Raw genomic sequence first — 4,344 nt, forward strand, 5'->3', positions numbered from 1 at the left:
TATGTACCTAAAATGTTATTGTCAACAATATGTAAGACACTATGATCAAAATAAAAATTATATTAAAAAAAAGTGGTAAAAGTTTTTTTTCTTTTTATCTCCAAGGGCCTTGTCCTTGGTGTCCCACCAGCAACTTTCAGAGAAAAGGAATGGCATAACTGATGTGGGTATTTCCTCCCCCAACTTCTTTATTTTTTTTACAGTTTATTTTTTTATTTAATCACCATGATTACAAACATGATTATAGTTGGGTTATAGTCACAAACAGAACACCCCCCTTCACCAGTGCAACATTCCCACCCCCAATGCCCCTCCCTCTCTCCTTCCCATCCCATGCCTGTTTTCGAGACAGGCATTCTACTACAGTCATTTTCTTTTTAAGTTCAATAAGCTGTTTTTTTTCCCTTTCTTAAAGGATAAGTGTTAAAGGTGTGATGGTGGCAATCACTGTTGTTTGCATAGGCCCAGCAAAATATAGGAAAAATGGGGGGAAATCCTTGGCCTGATTATAAGAAGGCTTCACCCTAGAAGTTTATTGGTATAAGATCAACTCTGGACTCCAGGCATAACAGTCTGTCCAACCCGAGTCATTCTCCATGATCCCAGTGAAACTATTTCGCACTTTAGCTGTTGTTGGTGTCAGGTTCCTGTATTAAGATTCCGGATTCTTTGCATTTCCTTTATCAAAGTCTGGCTGATATGGAGCATCCTATAGTTTCAGCACACCATTAGATGCAGAGAGACCTGCCCTGCAAGCAGGTTGTTGCTAAGTCATCTGGGTGTTGAGAGCACTCTTTGGAATCAGTCAATGCCAGAGCAGTGGTAGGGTCTTCCCTGGTAGAGGTTTGCGTCCTAGTGATGTTACAGTCTATTGTGGTTGTTTCCATAGATGAAGAAAAGAAAGAAGGAAAGAAAGAAAGAAAGAAAGAAAGAAAGAAAGAAAGAAAGAAAGAAGAAAGAAGAAAGAAGAAAGAAAGAAAGAAGAAAGAAAGAAAGAAAGAAAGAAGAAAGAAGAAAGAAAGAAAGAAAGAAAGAAAGAAAGAAAGAAAGAAAAGAAAGAAAGAAAGAAAGAAAGAAAGAAGAAAGAAGAAGAAAGAAAGAAAGAAAGAAAGAAAAAGAAAGAAGAAGGAAGGAAGGAAGGAAGAAGGAAGGAAGGAAGGAAGGAGGAAGAAAGGAAGGAGAAAGGAAGGAAGGAAGAAAGAAAGATGAAAGAGAGAAAGAAAGAAAAAGAAAGAAAGAAAGAAAGAAAGAAAGAAAAAGAAAGAAAGAAAGAAAGAAGAAAGAAAGAAAGAAAGAAAGAAGAAAGAAAGAAAGAAAGAAAGAAAATGAAAGAGAGAACGAGAGAAGGATAGAAAGAAAGAAAGGAAGAAAGAAGAAAGAAAGAAATAAAGAAGGAAGGAAGGAAGGAAGGAAGGAAGGAAGGAAGGAAGGAAGGAAGGAAGGAAGAAAGAAAAGAAGAAAGAAAGAAGGAAGGAAAGAAGAAAGGAAGGAAGGAAGGAAGAAAGAAAGAAAGAAAGAAAGAAAGAAAGAAAGAAGAGAAAAAGAAAGAAAGAAGAAAGAAAGAAAGAAAGAAAGAAAGAAAGAAAGAAAGAAAGAAAGAAAGAAAGAAGAAAGAAAGAAAGAAAGAAAAAAGAAAGAAAGAAAGAAAGAAAGGAAGGAAGGAAGGAAGGAAGGAAGGAAGAAGAAAAGGAAAGAAAGAAAGAAAGAAGAAAGAAAGAAAGAAGAAAGAGAAAGAAAGAAAGAAAGAAAGAAAGAAAGAAAGAAAGAAAGAGAAAGAAGAAAGAAAGAAAGAAAGAAAGAAAGAAGAAGAAGGAAGAAGAAAGAAGAAAGAAAAGAAAGAAAGAAAGAAAGAAAGAAAGAAAGAAAGAAAAGAAAGAAAGAAAGAAGAAAGAAAGAAAGAAAGAAAGAAAGAAAGAAAGAAAGAAAGAAAGAAAGAAAGAAAGAAAAGAAAGAAAGAAAAGAAAGAACTTTTAAAATGGACAACAGTCATTCTGTCTAGCTGTTGTCCTTCTGATGCTCTTATCAGGAGGCCTTACAATAATTTAGTTGGGGCAAAGTGCAAGAATGTATCATATATTATAATTGAGATATTGTCACTATGTTTGTAATCAACAACTTTTTCTTACCTTCTGGTGATCTGGTATGAAGGAAATCTCAGACTTCAAAGCCAGGACCTTGCTGGATGTGGGTCTGGAAGCAAGCATCCATTATGGAAATAAACCACACAGTGAAAGGGACAGAAATGGGCTTAGGAATTGGAACACTCAGGCCAGAAACTCCAACACACAAGCTTTCTAACCTTAAGAAGAAAGGCAGCTCAGTGGAGGAAGACTGGAGAAAGAATGTCCAATCGTTTTTTTCCTCAATTCACAGTACAGAACAGGCAAAGGGCCTGGGTTGAGTGTATATGGGGTGCATTTACTGTACCTCCTCTTTCTATATTGTAGTGCAAAGAACACAGCCTGTGGTAAGAATGGAGAGGCCTTATTTTTTCTTTTCTTTTCTTTTCTTTTTTGATATATATATATATATATAAACCTTCACCAGTGCAACCTGGTGAAGTAAAAAAATGGGGAGAAGAAATGAACGAACACTTTAACAAAGAAGAAATACAAATGGCTAAAAGGCACATAAAAGAAATGCTCCACATCACTAATCATCAGGGAGATGCAAATCAAAACAACTAGGAGGTACCATCTCACGCCACAGAGATTGGCACACATCAGAAAGAAAGAGAACAAGCAGTGTTGGCAGGGATGTGGAGAGAAAGAAACTCATTCACTGCTGGTGAGAATGCCGTCTGGTCCAACCTTCGTGGAAAGCGATATGGAGATTTCTCCAAAAGCTGGAAGTTGAGTTCCCATACAATCCAGCTATACCACTCCTAGGAATATACCCTAGGAGCACAAAAATTCAATACAAAAATCCCTTTTTCACACCTATATTTATTGCAGTGTTGTTTGCAATAGCCAGACTTTGGAAACAGCCTAGATATTCCTCAATAGATGAATGATTAAAGAAACTATGGTACATATACACAATGGAATATTATGCAGCCATCAGAAGAGATGAAGTCATGAAATTTTCCTATACATGGATGTATGTGGAATCTATTATGCTGAGTAAAATAAGTCAGAGGGAGAGAGATAAACACAGAATTGTCTCACTCATCTATGGGTTTTGAGAAAAATGAAAAACATTTGCGTAATGATTCTCAGAGACCAAATAGAGGAGGACTGGAGGGTCCAGCTCCCGACATGAGGCTCACCACAGGGATCGTTTAGTGCAGTCATAGAAATAATTACACTGAGATCTATCATAACAAAATGTGACTGAATGAGGAAAGTAGAAAGCCTGTCTAGAGTACAGGCCTGTGTGGGGTGGGGAGGAAGGACACTAAGAATGTCCAATCTTGAAATCCATGTTTTTATTAGCAAGAACCAGTCCACAACCGAGGGTAGAGAGAATACTAGGTAGGGAGGGACCCAGTAATTCAATCACCATATCACTCCCTAGGGTGGAGAATGAATACTGATTATGGTAAAACGCAGTGGTTCAACAACCTGGGTTTTTATAAAAAAAATTTTTTAACTGCTTTATGTAGCACTTCAGTGAACATAAGGTGTCTCTGTTTGCTATTTATTATTTACTATGTAATTACTACTGGCCCTTCTGCCAGATATGAGTGGCACAGGATACCTGTGTTGGTAGAGTTGGCACAGAGTGGATGCATTGAGTCATATGGTGTCTCCATTTTCATTTCTTAGAAAGCCTAAAATTATTTTCCAGAAAAGCTGAATCTGTTGATAACTACCAACTGAGGGAGATGTTGCCTTTTCAACAATCCTCACTAATTTTTCCCAAAATTTTCATGCAACCTTTCTCAGTGCTGGAAGTGATGACTCTTGTCATTTTAATTTGATATTTCTAGTATTCACCAATAATAAACAATTTTATATACCTACACGGATCTGTGTGTCTTCTTTACATTCTTTTCATTTTTCTATGAATATTTTTGGAGATAGTATACTTTGCAAGGCTTTTACAAACATTGCCTTTATATTTGCTGATCTACTACATCAATCTCTTCAACCAGTGTTTCTAGATTCTTTCCTGTTATTCCATAGTTTACTTCCCTGCTAGTGTCCAGTACTCAGATATACTTTATTAAAAATAGCTATAGCTTTTTTATATGTTTAGCCACTCTGTGTATCTTAACAACTACATTATATCCACTGACATTGAGAGCAATGATTGTCATTGGATTTAGTGCCATCTTTGTGTAGAAGTTTGGCATGTCTGTTTAACAATCTTGTCTTAAAGGAGACTTTCCGTTTTTAAGGC

At 36.5% G+C, this 4,344-nt stretch overlaps 1 non-coding gene across 1 annotated transcript; it reads right to left on the reverse strand.

The window, feature by feature from the left end:
• Window positions 1–2,352: 2,352 nt before the first annotated feature.
• LOC126019430 (small nucleolar RNA SNORA51) lies at window positions 2,353–2,484 on the reverse strand. The gene has a single exon (XR_007499141.1). It is a non-coding gene; the product is annotated as a small nucleolar RNA SNORA51 (small nucleolar RNA).
• Between the last annotated feature and the right edge of the window lie 1,860 nt (window positions 2,485–4,344).

This window comes from Suncus etruscus, chromosome 9 (assembly GCF_024139225.1).
Source record: "Suncus etruscus isolate mSunEtr1 chromosome 9, mSunEtr1.pri.cur, whole genome shotgun sequence".
NCBI lineage: Eukaryota > Metazoa > Chordata > Mammalia > Eulipotyphla > Soricidae > Suncus > Suncus etruscus.